The 20,884-nt window shown below is 41.2% G+C and overlaps 1 pseudogene; it reads right to left on the bottom strand.

Annotated features, from left to right (window-relative positions):
- Positions 1 to 15,858: 15,858 nt before the first annotated feature.
- Positions 15,859 to 16,225, bottom strand: LOC116861395 (annotated as a pseudogene).
- Between the last annotated feature and the right edge of the window lie 4,659 nt (positions 16,226 to 20,884).

Below are 20,884 nucleotides of genomic sequence, written 5' to 3'. Positions count from 1 at the left end.
TTTGAAGCCATTGGTTTCCTAGATGTACAGGACCCAGGAAAGCAGCTCAGGCTTTCTGCTCTAGCTGTGATTTCCCATCTCCTCTTGACACCGCAGGAGTATATGCTCTCTCTCTTTCTTCCTCATGCCACTAGGTCGGTTCCACAAGGATAGAGGCCTTCCAAGCCTTATGCATCCCCTCAATGTGTAAGACGTTCCCAGTGCCCAGACCTGTGTCTGGCCCGGTGTAGATACTTAATACATATTTGTTGAATTAATGAATGACCACTTTAGACCTTCCAGCTTGGCACTTGTGCCCACCTCCCCCCCACCCCCACTGAGCTATGTGTCCACCACACTGCTGTGTGCCAATGCTCGTGTGTTCCCCTGTGACAGAGGGAAGAGGTCTGGGCTGAAGAAAGACTTGTTTGTGTTAGTATTTGGTTTGGGCTGTTTTGACTTTTTCCTTTACTTTTTATCTCAAGGTTATAGCTACGTGACATGTCAATATACTGTGGGTCAGATCACTCTCCCCTGTTTGCATGTTTGGAAAATAAAGACTGTTGAAATACTCATGTTAAACAGTACAAAGATGGCAAACAAAGAGAATATTTTGTGCTTTAATCTGAGGGTGCTTTTCTAGTGTTTGTAACCCTGACAGGCTAACCCCGACACCACCGGGGACTCACAAACCAGAGTATACTCGTGACTAGATGCGTCCCTGCCCCTTAATGCGACAAGGAGAGGGGACAGAGGTAGATTAGGGAATTCTCACCGGGCGTTTCCCCAGCCGCCTCACGCGGGAATCTATCCACTCTAATTTCCTCAAAGCATAGAGACTTTCAGGGAGGGCAGCTACCGGGAAAGAAGAGAAAGTCTAATTCTGCCTCTGACCAGGGCTTCCTCTCAGCTCGACCATGTCGTCTGTGTTCCCAGTGTCCGCAGCCAGCAAGGCTCACAGGGTCCCTGCTCCCTTTTGTCCCCCCTCTAGGGCCCCTGCCTTCCCTTTGGCACCTCTGGAAGGTATGTCTGCCACTCTCCGTGAAGGTGGTGGAGTCAAGGTCTTTGCCGGCTGCTTTGCAGACCCTGCCTTTCCTCTTACCCAAAGAGGTCCAGCAATCTTCGCTCAAGAAAGAATGGCAGAAGTTGCACCAAACTCTTCAATCCAACTCTGTCACTAAAAAAGAGAAGGAAGGAAGGAAGGAAGGAAGGAAGGAAGGAAAAAGAAAATAAAGGAAAAAAAAGAAGCAAAGAGAAAAGAAATATAATCTAGACCCCCCCTCCCCCCAAAAAAGAGGTGGGATAATGTCAGTGAGGCTGACTGAGGGAGAAAAGCTGATTTGGACACTCTCTACCTCTTTAGATAAGTTCCTTTACATGTGAGCCCTGGAAATAGCTCTGCAGGTGCTAGAGTCTTGTTTTTTTTTGTTTTTGTTTTTTTTTTTTTTAAAGTAGGTTTCAAAGTTCCAGAAGGGGTCTGCTTTTGCCAAGACGAAAAAGGATGGAGCTCTAAGCAAGAGATGAAATGAAAATGCTTTATCGGGGGGCGCCTGGGTGGCTTAGTGGGTTAAAGCCTCTGCCTTCGGCTCAGGTCATGATCTCAGGGTCCTGGGATCGAGCCCCACATCGGCCTCTCTGCTCAGCGGGGAGCCTGCTTCCTCTTCTCTCTCTGCCTATCTTGCTGCCTGCTTGTGATCTCTCTCTCTCTGTCAAATAAAGAAATAAAATCTTAAAAAAAATAAATAAATAAAAGAAAATGCTTTATCGTCCCAGCAGTTTCCAGTGACTCCCTTCATTTGTTTACATAGTAGAGACGGGGCTCCTACAGCAGAAGGAGCATGAACTTTGACACCAGAGAAACCCGGGTGTAAGACTAAGGATTCCACCTAAGACAGACCAAAGGAATGCAAAATTCGAATATTAACACCCTGCTAACCTCCGTGCGGTAACCGACTCAAACACAACGGAAAATGGGACCTCTACAATGGAGAATGCGGCAGCCTCCACCTGAACCAAGTGATCAGGCTTGATATCACCAACACCAGGACAAAGAGACAGCACTGCCTTCTCCTACGAGGGAAGCACGCCCCATCACGTGCATAGTGTTTTTGGAAAACACGTTTAGCCTGAATCTAATCACAAAGAAAGAATCAGACAAATACAGGTTACAGGGACATTTAAAAAGCACTAGCCTGCACTCTTCAAAAATTGTCCATGTCACGAAAGATAATAAAATATTGCAGAGACATTTGGGGCTTTCTGGAGCACCTGGGTGGTTCAGTGGGTGGATCGTCCCACTCTTCATTTCAGCTCAGGTCACGATCTCAGGGCTGGGGGATCGAGCTGCGCATGGGGCTGTGGGCTCAGCGCAGAGTCTGCTGGAGAGTCTCTCTCTCCCTCCCTCTGCCCCTCTGCCTAAATAAATCAAGACTTTAGAAAATAATAAAATAAAGTACGCTTTTTTTTTTATTAGATAATAGCACATCAATGCTGAGTATCTTGGGAGTATGAATGATGTGACCGTTATCTAAGAGAAGGTCCTATTGGTGAAACTAGTTAGGTTAGTGTTCTTTATGCTTTTTTCAACTTTTCTACAGGTCTGAAAATTTTAAACTAAAATGTGAGAGAACAAAAGGAAAAACAATAGCTTTGTGAACTGCATAAAATACAGCTCCGCCAGCTCGATGACCCCCGAGAATATTGACACCTGTGGGTCACAGGTGTAGAGTGTAGGTTTGAAAAGCTGCTCTGTCCCTGCCCTTAGCACCAACATGGCGCCTGTCTTCCTCAAACAGGGATGAGGCAACAGGTACGTTGGACTACGCTGTGAAGATGAACCCCTCTTGCAGACACAATGATGTGTATCACTTATACACTCTTGTCTTTCCAGCTCTTCCAGTTTCTTCACTGGATTAAAAACCTTTCTAATGCTCCTTCATAATGCCCATTTCCTTCTGCTTTTTTTTTTTTTAAAGATTTTATTTATTTATTTGACAGACAGAGATCACAAGTAGGCAGAGAGGCAGGCAGAGAGAGAGGAGGAAGCAGGCTCCGTGCCAAGCAGAGAGCCCAATGCAGGGCTCGATCCCACGACGCAGAGATCATGACCTGAACCGAAGGCAGAGGCTTTAACCCACTGAGCTACCCAGGCACCCCTCCTTCTATTTTTTACTAGCTGTTCGACTTCAGCTTTGAGTGACCCCTCTCTTCTCATAATGGCTTGGGGTTTAAGGAGAGCAAAGTTCAATTTTTATCCTCCCTAACTGGGAATTGTCAAATTTAGAGCCTTCCAATCTGCAAGATGTTTGGACCCAAATAGAGATTTGTGCATCAACTTGTACTTACCTAGTTTAGATGTTATCTGCCTTTTGTATATCTGACCCTCGGATGTGTTTTGACATCATCTGGAATTTATCAGACTTTTCCCATGTTTTTGCAGAGCAAAACAACTTCAGTGTGTCACCAGCAAAGGCGTGCATCTCGCTGTCCATTTGCTCTCCCAAGCCCTGCAGCTGCGAGGAAATGCTCTTACTGACAGACTTGACCTCACCAGGCAGCCTCCCACAGGCTACTGTGGAGATTGTCTGTCTTTTGGAAAGGCGGCTCCTATCTGGCGTAATAACGGAGATAGAGGAGCTACAGATAGAAGCGAGATTGTGACAGCAGCTATGACTGATGGGTGCTCTGGCCACCGGGGAGCAGAGGGAAGAAACTAAGAAAACAGGAAGAGAGAAACAGTGGGGGTGTCTGGGGAAGAGAGGTGGCGAGAAGACGGAGAGGAAAGAAGGACAACAAGAGAGGAGTCAGAACATAGAAGAAAACATTCCTGAAGCCAAAAACAGCTTCTTGCATCACTCACATGTCCAAAGCCTGGGTCTGGACGGAGTTGATTCCGGGACAGAGGAGCCATGGGTCATTCATGTACATTTTACAAAAGATAGTGTAGGGTGGACAAAAGGGAAATAAATAGAGGGAAAAGGCAAACAACAACAACAAAACGGGATGAGAAAGAAGGAATTCCAAGTATCTTGATATGTTCTCAGGTTATGCTTGTTTTTAAGTTGCTTTTAGGGGCAAAGCTTCAAATCCTCTGCAACAGGAAATGTATGTTCCTTCATTTCATTCCTTCTCTCAGCATTTTTTAAAAAGGAAAGAAACAAACTATTCAGCGAGAAACTAAACACAATTTTGGATCCAATTATATCCACGTAAAAGGCATCAGAGAGGCAGGAATGGTGAGGATGGGTTCACTGAAGTCCCCTACAGCTGTCATTATTTCTTCCATTTTCCAGATGACAAGGCTGCGATTCTAAGGCGGTAAATAATGAAGGTGAACACAGATAATCAGAGTCAAATGTTGGTTTTGAACCTACTACTGCTCGACTCCGAAATCTGTAATTTTTGTTGTCCAGATCAGGACACAAGTGCACTACACCTTTTAAAACATGTATGCATAGATGAAAAGTGATCCAAACAGGGCTGTCCTCCAACCCAGGATATAGTAGAGGATGACGCTGTGTGCACACAAAGGTGACATTTTTTAGAACTGTTAATTCTACTCCCAGTTATATATAGAGAGAGAGACAGAGAGACATTCCTTGCCCTTTCTTTTTATAAAATCAGGACAAAGGGGAGAGCCACAACCAAAGTTTCATTCCTATGTATTGAAGTCAAAATCTGGGCTTTCTAGCCAGTGCATTGCTGATCTAGTTGTCCATTTCTCAGAGCTCCGTGTGTGTGCTCTTGGCCTTCATGCAGAGAGGGACTGTGCTGTTGCTCCATGTACTGTTCTCGAATGGCTGGCCGAGGGGGCACAGGCTAAGCCAAACGAGTAAGTTGAGGAGTGGTGTAATGCGGTAGGAAGAGACCACGGCTGTGCGACCTTGAATAAATCAAAACCTCTCATAATCTGGTGTCCTTCTCAGGACATGTGGAGGTTAGAGGAGATAATTTCTCAGATTCCTTCCATATCTCAGATTCCGTGACTTGAAATAAATCCCCAAGGAGCTAAAGTGCCTGCGGGGCCAAAATGCCTGTCCCCCCAGAAGCCTTTATCAGCAAAAATGTTATCTCTTTGAGGACTGGGAACCGCCAACCGGATCCACCTCTGGTGGGTATAAGCAATGGAAACAAAACCAGCGGGGCGCATGGTCTCTTGACCAACCGGATTCCTGCGGGAGAGATTTCCTGGAGAGTTCCTCTGCAGAGGCCTCCCTGGGCCCTCACTGCACACACACACACACACACAGGCAGCCAGGAGGCCAACACTCACCAGTTGCATAATTAACAGCCTCTGAGTAACAAATCAGTGATCTCGGCCCAGCTCTGGTGACGGTGTCATAAAATAATTAAAACTTGTCAACCAACACAGCAGAGGCCTGAAAGGGCAAGGGCTGAAGGAACATAGGGCCAAATCACTCTTCTTCTAGCTCCTTGCAAAGGGATGCAGAGCTGGGAGGAACTGGTAACATGTGAAGTCATGGAGTCTGGTGTAGGGGGCTTGTGAGGTGAGAGTTCGGTGAGAATTGGCTGTGGCCGGACTCGAACACCGGTCCCCGCCCATGGGCTGAGGGTTAACCTCACTCTCACTACATCAGCTTTTTTTTTTTTTTTTTTTTTTTTTGGGAGAGAGAAAGATCGAGCATGGGAGGAGGGGTGGGGGCAGAGGGAGAGGGAGAGAGACTCTTTTAAGGCTCCGCACCAGGTGTGGAAGGCCAGCTGGGGCTCTGTCTCATGACTCAGAGGTCAGGACCTGAGCCAAAATCAAGAGTCAGATGCTTAACCAACTAGCCACCCAGGCACCCCTCTAAATCAACTTCTGATGAGCCAGGAAACCAAGTCCTTACTCTATTTTCCAAGCAATGGTTAAAAGATCAGGAACCTCAGTTTTCTATATATTTGTAATACGGGAAAGCAAAGTGAGCTAAAAATGGCACAACGGTTGATTCTCTGCCTCACTTCATCCAGGTCTCTGCTCCAAAAGCCCCTCATCACAGACCTTGCTCGTCAACCTATCCCCCTCCCTCTACCGACCTTTCTCATTCCCACCTGACTTCATTCATCATCACTCTGGGCTCATTTGTTTTCTGTGTCTCTTCCCAACGAGAGAGAAAGCTCCGTGAAGGTAAGGACTTCGTTTGGCTCACTGCTCCCTTCCAGAGCCCAGAACAACATCTGGCCCGTAGTAGATGCTTAGTGGGTATTGACGAATGAGTGAAACTGCTTATCACTCTTACTAGTTTCTCTAGACCCTTTTGCTGACAAAGCTAGCTCCTCGGGTCTTCCCTTAGAAACACCTAATGTCTCGGTCCCTTAACCCTCTCCATCCCCTCTCAAGCAAATCCACACAGGAACACAAAGGAAATCTTCCACATTCACTCACTCAGCTGTGAGACTGCACTGTAAATCCGTGTGCATTGGATGTGAATACATGGGAGAGGCATTCCCGTGCTGGCATTATTTTGACCTTGCTATACCAGCATGTGACCTACTGCCCCATGACTCTGTGCTAAATAGAGGAAGACACAAGGTCACAGACCAACCTCGTGAGTCTAGCGAGAACTTCTGCCTCGGGGAGAAAGCTCTAAGGGTGATGCCGACTTTTAAAGCAGCTCATGCTCACTGGTGATCTCATTGGATGGTTTTTATGTATCTGTATATTCAAGGTTTTATCTAATTCTTCCTCCGACTTCTTTTCATAGATAACAAGTATTTCCCCCTACTCTGTAGGAAAAGGATAGCAAAGATATTAACATTTTTATTCACAAGGGACACCTGGGTGGCTCAGTCAGTTAAGCAGCTGCCTTCAGCTCAGGTCATGACCCCTGGGTCCTGGGGCTGAGTGCTGCATCAGGCTCCCTGCTCAGCAGGGAGTCTGCTTGTCCCTCTGCCCTCTTCCCCTTGTGCTCTCTCTCTCCTTCTCCAATAAATAAAACCTTTAAAAATTTTTTTAAAATAATAAAATAAAATAAAACTTTTATTCAAGGGAATTTGATTATACAAATGCTCCACACAGATGATATTGTGATCTTTTCTGAGATAGGACCACTGACAAACTAAGGTCATCCTTCTGATACAAGGAGTTGGGTAGCTAGAATAAACATCGCCTACTTTTACCAGATGATGGTATCGTTTTTGTGTACAAAGGCCCACACTTTCCTCTCTCTTTTCAACAATGGAGATATCCTGCTCTGGTTTTTATTTATTTATATATTTATTTTAAGGCGTGGGGGGGGAGGGGAGAAAAGGACATTTCCTGGTACTTTCCCGTCTCCTTGTCCCAGTACGTAAGCCTTTCTGCGGCTTTCTCTTGGTCCACGCAAAGCTAACTGACATTAAAGATAAAAGCTAGGCTCCTAGGCCAGCCTCCGGGATCCAATGGACAAGTTCACTAAAAAGCATGTGGGGCAATGAGAATGAAAAGTACATAGCAATGACCGGACTGGGCAATCGCGGAATGGAACTGGACCCGAGCAATCAGCCAGTCCACGCCTGTCGCTGCGCAGACGAATTCCACGATTGAAACACCAAAACAGAGAGCCTTCGAGCTGCAGCCTTCACCTACAGTTTCGCAAGCCCTCTGTGACTGACGATCTTTCTGCTATATCTACGTTTAGCACTAGGTGTTGCTCTACTGCTGTTTCTAGACCCGATTTCTTTGCTACGCAACAGAAGCCCAGCCTCCTAATTTGAGTTCCCTTCTGCAAATGCTGTTTTTAAGACAGTCGCCTGCGAGTATTTGCTCTGTTTCACGGAAGCAGTTTCATTTAAACGGCTCAGGTGTGGCCTACGGAACGGAATCCACCGAAACAGCTGCTTTGGAAAGAAGGGATCAATTCGTGCCAGGGAAAGGCGACTCCAAAGTCAACTTTTTAAAATTGTCCTAATTCAAATATTTACTTAAACTCTGTTTTTATATTATGCGCAATGCAAGGGGAATGACATTGTTGCTGTGTGTTTCCTGGAACTGACCGTTTGCTACAAGGCCACAGATAAAGTTTGTTTATAGAAAAAAAAAAAGTTTAGCACTGTTCTATTTGGGGTTTAATACTCCCACACACACACCCAGGGGGAGAAAGGACACTTTCTAGAACCTTTCTTTCCCGTGGCAGCAGAGCACAGAAATGCTTTAACCCCCTCTAGTGACAGATGCATCATTACTAAGATTAGTTCGTTGTTCGTTTGAGGGGTACAGGTTCGTTTGATACCACAGGGAGTAACAAGTCCTGCTTGAAGAACTTCACTGTTTAGGTAGAGGGCAAATTTTCGATCTGCCTTTAAGTTTTAAAGGGAATGAAATTCAGCTATTAAGTATGGATCTTTAACATCATTACTCAGTGCTTTCAACTTGGGTAAAATTGTTTTTTAAGATTTTATTTATTTATTTTAGAGAAAGAGAGAGACAGAGAGAGAGTGAATGGGAGCAGGGGGAAGGGCAGAGGGGGAGGAAGAGAGAATCTGCTGCAGACTCCACACTGAACGCAGAGCCCTACTGGGGGTGGATCCCACAACAGCAAGATCGTGACCTGAGCTGAAACCACAATTTGGATGCTTAAGGGACTGAGCTAACCAGGTGCCGCTCAACTTGGATAAATTCGACATAAACTCAGTGTAAATGTTCAAGTTCTACAAGTCAGATGTCATAATCATCCAATACTGAGTTTAATCGTCACTCATGTAACAAAACAATGTCTAGCGCATTGTTGCTAAACATGTTATTATTTTCAGTTTTGGTTATTTACCAGTAACTATTTGTAAGACCAGTAATCAGGCAATGATGCTAATAACAGTCCTACATTTTTAGCAGGAAGGAAAATGGAAGAAGGAAGCCAGGGTGGAAGCATCCTAATCTCATTACCAAGCTTAGCGTAGAGGGAGAGTATATACAAAATTAGCTACTAGGAGCCAGAAAACTGAAGTTTCTCTTCAATCTAGTCCTAAAGAGAGGGTTCCTTTCAATATTTATAGTTCAGGCCTCAGGCTGAAAAAACTAAGTACTTGGCTGAAGCTTGACTTTCTTGCAAAATGTCCTTTTCAGCTTTTTCCCCAGCACAAGCCAGCCTTTCTTTTCTGAAGATTCTATTTCCTTTACAACCTTTGAGGATAAAACTATTATGCTTTGTGGTTTTTATACCATATTCACTTAGGATATTTAGAAACAGAGTGAATTCCACTTTTTCTCCCAATTCTCTCTTCACAGAGGTTCCCCTTTCGTTGCTCCCGATAGCCTCGATGATGATGTAAAGTAGTATCCCCTAGGATCTTTGCACTTCATTTGTTATGCTCCGTATTAAAGACGGACAACTTTTCAAAAGGGATAGGTCAAACTTCTGATCCGTGCTCTTATAAATGTAGGGTCCAAAGCATTTATGTGTTAAGAAAATTGTCTATTTCCTATAAAAGGGAAGGAGAGAAGAATTTTTGAGAGCATCTATTTTGGAAGTCGTGTTTTTAGTGAGTGGCAGGAAGGAGAGGAACCATGGCATAGACACTGAGGAAATTTCTGCCATCTTTAGTCAGACCCACTTCTGTATGGACCATTTTTGGTAAGTCTACCGGCGTGTGTAGGGGGAAGAAACGTAAGAGCGATGAAAATAGACTTGTCATTTATATACCCAGACATGCATACATGAAACACAAAATACTTACCCTTTGTTTTTTCTTCATGCGAAACAGATCAAAGTTATGTTTTTATTTTAAATGCCATTGTATGAGCCCTTCTAATGTCATCTCCTAATCTATTCCATCCCTTTTTATTCTCCAAGCAGGTTACATTTACATAATTCCAAAAAGGTTAATATGCCTCCCGCACTTGCTTAAAAGTTGTTTCCAGCCTAGCTTAACAATCCTTATTTTTTACATTTGTTCCAAGACGGAGACTAAAATCTCTCTACCAAAAGCAAAATAAAAGCCAAATTCCTATGCTTTTGCCTCATCTCATGTTTTATTATTCTATGTTCCCTAATCATACATTCTGTAAACATTGAAATGGGCACATGTTCTGTGGTCGGGAAGCAAGGCTATGTAGTTAACACAAGTTGCGATCTCCAGAAGATGTCCATTTTAGGCCATATGCAATTTATATTTTGTCTCCTCTCTTGATAGTGAAAAAAGAAAGAAAAGAAAAAACAACAACCCTGGAGTACATTATAAAACCCAACTATACACATTTTGGGGCCAATGATAAAGCATAAGTTTTTAATGCTCCCAGCAAGGTCGACATTGGCCTAAACTGAAGCCTGGAGATGGGCTCGCTGAGGTGTACACGAGACAAAAGAGTGATGAGGGAGACCATATTATTGCAAGGTGCCCCTAGAAGGCATATGAAAGTCTAGCACTACTGAAGTCTAGCAATGTTGGCTTACAACCAGCTAAGCCCACACACTGTGGAGAATTCATTTTATGTGTTTATCATAATGGCAATAAAAAATTTCCCCAAATCAACTTAGTTTTTCTTATTAATGCGGGGTTAAAGACAGTAATGATAAGAGAGACATTTCAAAGAGTGCCTGCACTTTTGTTGAATAAAAGAAGTATTTACGACATAGATTTAGTTATGTTTTGAAAAGTCTAATAATTTCATTTAGACAAACCGTGTGCTCTATTTCCTTAGAGGAGAGATTTGCAACTTTTTTGGGTGCACTTTTAAGCAAGCGAAATCTTCCTTTTGAATAGCCACATCAGGGTAATCTGGGGGTGAGCAATCCAGAGGTTCTCCTTACTTAATCCAAGTGTGGCCTTTGTGAACAGAGGGCCTATTTCCATAGAACACATGAGTTACCTTTGACCCGCATTTTTTCATGATGAATGATAAAGGAATGTGCCCTTTGATGTACATCAGTTTTCCCTTCAGATTTTTTTCTAAAATATTTCAAAACACTCTGATTCCCCAGGCTATCCCATTTTCCTTTGACTTGACTCCCTCTGGCAGAATTCAGTGGGAGAGCGTCTCCTGTCTCCTTCTGGGTGTCTGCCATTCTTGCCACAAGGTCTCCCACACTCATTTCCTCCAGGTGCCTCTAGGCGGCCCTGGGTCCTGGGCCTTCATCCAACAGTTGACGTGATGCTGCCTCCACTGTATGTACTTGGCAGCTGGTCTTAGTATGGTCTAGTCCATTATCTCTGGTCCAGGCCTCTGGCCTTGACTCTCCTTCCTTGTGAGTTTTCTTTCCCAGGGGACTCCTCCACCGCACACAAATACAGCTGGCCCTGGAACCGCCCTAGGCTTGTCTGAATTTGCAACAGTTTAGGCTAGCCTGGGGGTCCTCTGTTACATAAAGATTGGGGCTATCACTATCAGTCATCAACTGCATTGTGTTTAGCACTGTTTGACTCTATAGAAAGATAGGAAGGAAGGAGGGTGGGAAGAAAGGAAGAAGAAAAGAAGGAAGGAAGGAAAGAAGGAAGGAAGGAAGGAAGGAAGGAAGGAAGGAAGGAAGGAAGGAAGGAAGGGTTAAGTTAATTTTAAAAAGATGAAAGGACTAGAAATGGAAATCCTAAAAGGTACATGTTTCCCTTCTGTAGGAAGTTTATTATCTACTTAGTTATGATTATTCATATCTGAACACACTGCAGATTCCATAAGATGACAAAATCAGAGCGGATATCTAGATGCCAACTTTTTTTTTTTTTTTTTTAGGATTGTATTCATTTATTTGAGAGAGAGAGAAAGACAGAGAGTGCGTATGTGCGCCAGAGTGCAGGAGCAGGGGGAAGGGCAGGCAGAGGCTGAAGCAGACTCCCCGCTGAGCAGGGATCATGACCTGACCAGAAGGTAGGTGCTTAACTGACTGAGCCACCCAGGCATGCTAGATGCCAACTTAAAGACTTTTGCCAAACAGTCAACCAATGCCACTCAAGCTAGCCAGGAAGCTCCTCTTATAGGAGATGTCATTGCAAAGAACATCTTCTCTGCCTAGGTCCAAGTCCAGGTTCATGGTTTTAGCACAGGAGGGTAGAAAACATCCTCTATCCATGAATCTCAAATTCAGTTGTGACCTGGACTTCAGACACAAGCTTAGCATTAACACTTTTCGGAAGTCCTTGTGCAATATTTTTGCACAAATACTCTCAATGGGGAGGAAGTTACAAGTTAGGGAAATTGTGTAAAGGTATCCGTTCTTTAGCTGATCTAAGTATTGGATCCAAACAAGTGTGTGAACTTCAAGAAGATTGGCAGCCGTAGTATTGGTCCAATGGCAATGGTGGTGAATTTGGAATGTTTCCCAAATTCTCTGCAATGAGGAACACCTCTCTGTCCCCTCTCCTACACTCAGTGCAACTGGGTCAGTAGACACAAATATATGAGTAATGAAGGTCGTCATCTAATCAGAGAATGGAGGAATATTCTTTACCTTGTTCCAGGTGTGGCATTTTCATGAACACTGCCCAATATCATAGTAGCTTTAGGTCAGGGAAGTGCTTGTAGATCATCCAAGCCTGCAGAAGGATCAAATACTCGGTGTTTGGGACCCACTCTCTCTCCAGTCATCTCCCATCTCAGACATCTTTTTTTTTCACCCATCAGAGGAAACTTCCATCCCACATTCTCCCTGCTTTTCCTCATTCTCCTTCCCTAACATTTCCACCTATCAGCTGGTGAAGATCAGCTTCTCTATCTGCACCCAAGCCTTATCTACCTCTCAAGGTAGCATTAGGTTGTCCCTCCCTGACTTGCACAGTACCTGCTTCCTGTTTTCACTGTAACATTGATCTCTATCGTAGCACTGTAACTTTTCATGTTCTAATCTGGGTGCCCCAGTTAGGATGTAAGCTACCTGCAGGCTAGGGATTCTATTTTCCTCTTGTAGCCTCCAAACCACGCTCAGCGTTTAGCATAGGTTAGGTGTTTGATAAGTTATATTGGTTCATATTCTCTAGAGACAATTTTTTTTTTCTGAACGATGGACATCAGTTTTCATTTTCCAGTCTCCTTTGACCTTCATCTTCTTTCTGACTCATTACCAAGCACAGACTCTGCGATTGCAACTACAATGTGTTTACTATCCTGGAATGTCAAACATCTTGGTTTAGAAACTGGAACTTAGAACGGCTAAGAGTTCTCTTCTTATCTGATTCTTCACTTATCTTAGCTTTAACCCTTGTGGCTGTTCTCTATTTTTTAGCTTAAAAGTTATTCCCTTTCATAAAGACAAGGCTTAAATAGGAATTAAATTCTTTTGCTTTCTCTTTTCCCTGTTTGGCCCAGCAATGCTTTCATCTCTTCTTCCTCCTATTTCTTGCTCCATCTATTGCTTTAGGAAATAGTCTTTTAAATTTGAACTTAGTCTTTTTCATGAGGGCCCTTATTCAGGGTTTGAGACTTTCTAATAAGATTCTTATTCTTTTGAATTTTGTGTCCCTTTTTCTATCTTTTCTATCTCTTCTGTGGAGGGCCAAGAAACTCCAAGAACATTTCCTGAAGGGTATCTTGCTATGCAATCATGTCAGAATTTCTCTAAATGTTTTTTGAAATCTGATTTTCTAATGTTTAGCGTTTATGTATGAGTATATTCAGGGTTTCCATTTTTGGCTGTTGTAAATGCTAATAAAAAAAAATAGACACTTTCTGGTCTCAAATTGACAACCCAACTTTACAACTTAGGGAACTAGAAAAAGAAGAACAAACTAAATGCAAAGCTAGCAGAAAGAAGGAAATGCTAAATTTTAGAGCAGAGATAAGTGAAATAGAGATGACAAAAACAATGGAGAAAATCAATGAAACCAAAGTCGGTTCTTTGAAAAGATCAACAAAGTTGACAACTTTTAGCTAGACGGAGTAAGGAAAAGAAAAGGGAAACCCAAGTTACTAAAGTCAGAGATCAAAGTGGGGACAATACTATTGATTCTACAGAAATAGAATTATAAGATAATACTAAACAATGTACATCAAAAAATTAGATAACCTAGATAAAATGAACAAATAACTAGAAACACAAAATCTACCAAAAGTAAAATATGCTGCATTATATCACATATAATTATATAATAATATATATGTGATGGAATACTAGTCAGTCTTAAAAAGGAAGGAAATTCTGTAATATGCCACAGTATGCATGAAACTTGAGGGACATTACCTTATGTGAAATAAGCAAGACACAAAAAGTCAGTGCTCTACTAACTTTGGGTTTTATTCTTTTTCTAATTAATTTTGGTATAAGACTAGAAGGTTTGAGATTTTCCTTGTTTCTTGAGGTAGGCCAGTATCACTGTAAACTTCCCTCTTAGAACTACTGTTGTTGTGTGGGGTGCTTGGGTGGCTCAGTGGATTAAGCCTCTGCCTTCAACTTGGGTCATGATCTCAGGGTCCTGGGATCGAGCCCCACATGGGGCTCTCTGCTTGGCAGGGAGCCTGCTTTCCCCTCCCTCACTGCCTGCCTCTCTGCCTACTTGTGGTCTCTGTCTGTCAAATAAATAAATAAAATCTTTAATAAAAAATAAAAAAAAAAGAACTGCTCTTGTTGTGTACCAAAGATTTGGGAATGTTCTGTTTCCATTTTCATTTGTCTCCAGGTATTTTAGAAATGTTCTCTTTAATTTCTTCATTGACCCACTGACTGTTCAGTAGTGTGTTGTTTAGTCTCTATGTGTTTGTTTTTCTTTTTTGTTTTTTTCTTTTATGATTTCTAATTTTCACACTGCTGTGGTCAGAATGCTTGATATGACTTCAATCTTAAATTTATTGAGACTCTTTTGTAGCCTAACATGTGATCTATTCTGGAGAACACTCCAAGTGCACTTGAAAAGAATGTATATTCTGTTGTTTTGGGATGGGATGTTCTGTATTCATTTGTTAAGTTCATCTGCTTCTAATGTATTGCTCAAAGCCACTGTTTCTTTATTACTTTTCCATCTGGATGATCTATCCATTGATGTAAGTGGGGTCTTAAAGTCCCCTACTATTATTGTATTACTGTCAGTTTCTCCTTTCATGTTAATATTTGCTTTACGTATTTAGGTTCTCCTAATGTTGGGTACATAGGTATTTATAATTGTTCTATATTCTTATTGGACTGATCCCTTTATCATTATGTAATGCCCTTCTTGGTCTCTTGCTAGTTTGTTTTAAAATCTATTTTGTCTGATATAACTGTTGCTACCACAGCTGTTATGTTAGTCTTTTTCTATTGCATGAAATTTTTTTCCATCCTTTCACTTTCAAGTCTGTATGTGTCTTTAGGTCTGAAGTGAGTTTCTTGTAGACAGCATATAGATGGGTCTTGTTTTTTTTTAACCACTTAGTCTATATCTTTGATATAGAGGATATGATAGGAGCATTTAGTCCATTTACATTTAAAATAATTATTGCTAAGTATGTACTTAGCAAATGGTACTTGTTACCATTTTATTCATTGTTTCTGGTTATTTTTGTAGTTTCCCTATTCTCTTCTTGCTCTCTATTTCTGTGATTTGATGACTTTCTTTAATAATATTCTCTGATTCCCTTCTTTTTATTTTTTAAAAATATTTTATTTATTTATTTTATAGAGAGTGAGAAAGAGAGAGCACACAGCAGGGGGAATGGCAGACAGAGGAAGAGGGAGAAGCAGGTTTCCCGAGGAGCAGGGAGCCTGATGTGGGGCTCGATCCCAGGACCCTGGGGTTCTGGCCTGAACCTAAGGTAGATGCTTAACTAACTGAGCTACCCAGGCTATTTTTTGTTTATCTATTATAGGTTTTTAGTTTGTGTTTATAGGTTCATAGATAATATTCTATAGATAGCAGTCTATTTTAAGTTGCTTAAGTTCAAACACATTCTAAAAGCACTAGATTTTTACTTCCCCAACCACAATTTATGAATTTGATGTCATATTTTACATTTTTTATTTTGTGTATTCCTTAATTTTTTGCAGTTTTATGCCTTTGACAAATTGATGATTAGTTTTCATCCACTTTAACTGTGTGCAAATTTTTGAAAGTGGTGACAGGTAACCAATATGTAGACCTTGTTGATGAATCTTCATCCTTGTTATGTTTTCTGGACAAAGGTACGAAGGCGGTATTGAACATTCCTTATTCCTTTGGCCCAAACAGCTTTGTTGAGCCTGGTGTCAATGCACAGATCTGGAGTTCCCACCTCCTCCAGAGCAAATTTCTGAATCTCTTTGAGTGCCCAAGGGGCACACTTCTTGAAACTCACTCTATGGATATACTTGTGAATGCGGATGGTGTATTCTCTGGTCACTATGTCACTGATAATAGAATGACTCTTCTTTTTCCTGCTACCCTTCTTTGCAGGAGCCATTCTGCCAGGCCCCTGGTTGGAAAGGAAGAGTGAAGGGTATTATGGGAGTGGAAAGCAATATTGGCTCTTTAACTAATTTTATAGATATAGTTGCTTTTGCCACTTTTGTCTTTTAAACGCCATAGAAGCTTTACAAGTGATTGAACCACTACTTCTACTAAATCTTTGCTTTTACCAATGAAATTTTGTCTTTCATAATTTCCTTCTAATTATGCGCGTCCCCCCCCCCCACAACTTAAGCCAGTAAGGATGGCTTAGTTGTGATAAATTCCTCTAACTTTTGTTTGCCTGGGAAACCCTTTCCCTCTCCTTCAATTCTGAATAATAACCTTGCCAGGCAGAGTATTCTTGGCTGTAAGTTTTTTCCTTTCCGCACTTTTGACTATACCGTGCCACTTCTTTCTAGCCTGCAGACTGTCTGCTGGAAAATCAGCTGATAGCCTTAGGGGTGTTCCCTTGTACATAACTAGTTGCTTAATTTTCTTTATTTCTTTGAACAGATTTTAACTTATTCATTGTTGTATTCAACATTTATATGCAAAATTTGGGTGACCCGTATGTAATTAGTGTAAAATTAAAAATTTATATTGCTTACTATCCATATGCTGTAATTGGTATACAACTAGCTTAATTATATAAAAACAAAGTTCAAAGAAAAAAAAATGAAGTTAATATATTTCTCATTTTTAACTATTGAACTGAAATTTCATTTGAACATTTACTGAAAATATCAATCTCTGTTAAGTGTTAGCCTGACTTCTTAAAGTTCTGGCTTTGTAAATGAAGTGATGAGAAAAGATTCCTAGGTTTGTATATACTATATATTAATCAACCTATTTGCATAAGATTGAACCTTACGGAAATTTTCTTACAGTGGTTAACTGAAAGAAGAAGATTAACATAAGAATACACTCTATAACTTATTTGTTTATTACTTAGAAATAAAAATTTCTGAGAGCAAACACTAAACTGTACTACCCAAAGGAAATTGTCTTGCAATTTTCAGAAGAGTAGGAAGAAAAGATTAAATTATTTATTAATGACATTTATACATTACAATTAACATATATTAATTACATATTAATATATACCAATAATATAATCTATATTTAATGAAATTTATATTAATATATTAATTAATATATAATGCACATACAATGAATAATTCTTAATTTATTAATGAGAAAAATCTTATCAATTAATTAATTAATATGTTTGATTATGAGAGTGAGCACATGAGTGGGGCCAAGGGGTGGGACTACGGGACAGGGAGAGAGAATCCTAAGCAGGTTCCATCACCGAGGGCAGAGGGGGGACACAGGGCTGTATCTCAGGACCCTGAGATCATGACCTGTGCTGAAATCAAGAGTCAGATGCTTAATCAACTGAGCCACCCAGGTGCCCCAAGAAGAAAATTGTTTTAATAAGACATTTTTTTTAAGATTTTAATTTATTTGACAGACAGATCACAAGTAGGCAGAGAGGCAGGCAGAGAGAGAGGAGGAGGAGGCAGGCTCCCTGCTGAGCAGAGAGCCCGATGTGAGGCTTGATCCCAGGACCCTGAGATCATGACTTGAGCCGAAGGCAGAGGCTTTAACCACTGAGCCACCCAGGTGCCCCGTCAATAAGACATTTTGATAGATGTAGGCATCCCTCAAGTTTTTCTTGAAGTAAAAATAATTAAAATAATGTGAGGAAAACAATGAGGCCACCAAATACCAGCAAATAATTGTGGAAGAGGCATAAATTAAGTTGTGGAAGAATTTGAGAAATAAGTGTTAGAACAAATTACACTGAGAGGTTTGCTGTACAGTTGGAGGAAAGAATGAATGTTTCTATAATGTCTGGGTTCCTGTTGGATTCCACTTGAATTAAATGCTAAAAGTAATTTTTGAGTTTCATTTAAGCAGTGGTGATCCATCAACAGAGGTCATACTGCCTGCTTCACTGGAATAGTCTGGAAATTGGGGGGTGTGTGGTTTTTATCAACAGTGACTGGGGGTCACTTGCTAACATGTAATGGGTAGAAGTTGGGAGTTCTAGAAGTCTGCTATGTGTGGGATGGTTTTGTACAATGAAGAGTTGTCCCTTGTCCCACACAACTTCCAAAGGTCTCATTGGACATTCATGTAAGCGAAAAGCCTGCTAATAGCCTAGAACCTAAACTGTTTTACATATAAATACAAAATATTGCTTGCATACTTTTCATAGACACTGCATTTTTGGAGTAACCAGTGTACAAATGGAGGAAAAACTGTACTTTGTTTAGAACTTTGCTAAAAGCTGTTTCCCAATAATTCTCGTTCATTCATCAATTACAGGCTAATTGCCTGTAACTGACTTGGCTGCAGAATCCGACCTGAGCTGATTTGAGGCTATTTGGAAAATTATGTCACTCACAGCAACACCTTTATCCGTCAACAGTTGTAACTGTCCCATTCAAATGTCAACAAAGCAATTGTGTTGACCTTCCCTATTCAAGATGTCCAGCTTTGAGGGGACCAGTAGCACTGTAATCACTTGCAAACTTACTAGAAATGCTCGGTCTTAGACCTGTGAAATCTGAATCCATATTTTAACAAGAACCACAGGTCACTGATATACACATCAAAATTTGAGGAGCAATTATGTAGACCATAATTAGATGGAAATCTGTCTTAAATAAAAATATATTCACTGCAGGTAATACCAACATCTGATCCTTCTATTTATGTCCTCTGATGTTGTCTGAGAATTTTACATATTGAGAGATAGTCCAATTCACTATAACTTACTTTCTCTTACTTCTCCTTTAGTGCCAATACATTATATGTGATTCTTGAAACTATGAATTAATTCCATTTCAAGATAATAAAGAGGTTGTTGCCACAATACAAAGGGTGTGTTGTTCTGATAGAGGCTGAGAGCTGCTGAATAATGGAAAGATGTACCAACACAGAGAAAAATATATTCCCAACATATATGAATTCCATAACAAAAACAATGTTTATTGGAAAAACTGTGTCAATGTCACCACTGATGGGAGAACTGCTTTGTCTGGAATAAAATTTGTATTCTGGGATAGAGATACAGAAATAGCTTCAAAAATATGTTTGTTCACTGTGTCACTCAGAGGTAAGAGGCTCTTGCTGCAAGGGAAGCGGAGCTAGAAGTATACAAATCATTACAAGATGTCGCCAATAGAGATAATAGAATAAAAGCCAGGGCTTTAAACTATTGTAAACTATTCACTGTTCTAAGTAGATGATGAGTGATGTTGAAAACATTCTGTATCTTGGACAAGGTCTTCAATTTCATCATGGCTGAGTACTTTGCAGAATTGTCCAACATAAAGGAACTACATGTTCTTATTTTTAAAAAACATTAGTGTTCACATTCTGTCTTTTCTAGGATAACAAGTGCCTAGCAATTCTGTGATGGGACAGCAGAATTTTAAAACACCCTATACCTCCGAAATAAAAGTGTTCCTTTGATCACAAGTGGGAGTTTCTACTTTTGAAGGAAAGTTGGACTGTGGTGTGAGTGTAATGATAACATACCTTTGCAAGTGCTTCCTTCCTGATTGGCTTGAGAAAAACATGTCACCTGTAAAAATGCTCGTATCTGCCCACTTTAAAAAACTTGGAGGTAGACATTATGAATTCATTTTAGAAATCTTCCCCCAAATGACTATCAAATGGGTTTTGGCTCTCCTTGCTAAAAACAATTGTTAAAACTATAAAAACTATAAAAAAAGAAAAAACCCCACTAACCTCTGATTAGTTGACAAGAAAATACTGTTCTTTAAGATACTGAATGAATTGGTCAGAGTAGGAAAAGGCTTTTAAAGTGTTCTTTGACTGTAGAGTCTGTTCAGTTCTGTTTTAATTCAGGTCCCCCTGATGCCTTATCTGCAATTCTAAAACTCAAGAACTCTGAAAACCAAGTTTTGTTCATAACTCACTTGACAACAAAACCTGATCTGCATTGGTTTATGGCTATCAAGTATTGGGACGCCTGGGTGGCTCAGTCATTAAGCGTCTGCCTTCAGCTCAGGTCATGATCCCAGGGTCCTGGGATTGAGCCCCGCATCGGGCTCCCTGCTCATCAGGAAGCCTGCTTCTCCCTTCTCCCATTCCCCCTGCTTGTGTTTCCTTTCTTGCTGTGTCTCTGTCAAATAAATACATAAAATCTTCCAAAAAAAAAAAAAAAAAAGACACCTAATAGGCGTCTGATAGACGCCTATCAGGTGTCTTTTTTTTTTTTAAAGTTTTTATTTACTTATTTGACAGAGATTACAAATAGACAGAGAGGCAGGCAGAGAGAGAGGAGGAAGCAGGCTCCCTGCTGAGCACGGAGCCTGATGTGGGGCTCGATCCCAGGACTCTGAGATCATGACCTGAGCCGAAGGCAGAGGCTTTAACCCACTGAGCCACCCAGGTGCCCCAGGTGTCTTTATTTTTATGTGCAGTGTGCTTATTACATCTTTTGCTGCAGAACTATAAGGGGTTCAATTATGGGGTGCAATCCCAGGGCTTGCGGGGAGTGAATATAATATATGCTATATGAATTTTCCCAAATTTATAAAATTCTGAATATCTTATTTTTTTCTGGTCCTAAGGGTGTTGGAGCCCCCGGGCCTGTGCAGATTCCCAGCAGTGAACAGGAGATGAGGAAAGA

This window comes from Lontra canadensis, unplaced genomic scaffold (assembly GCF_010015895.1).
Source record: "Lontra canadensis isolate GAN:19392208 unplaced genomic scaffold, GSC_riverotter_1.0 scaffold196, whole genome shotgun sequence".
Taxonomy (NCBI): Eukaryota; Metazoa; Chordata; class Mammalia; order Carnivora; family Mustelidae; genus Lontra; species Lontra canadensis.
This window is presented reverse-complemented; position numbering and strand designations above follow the sequence as displayed.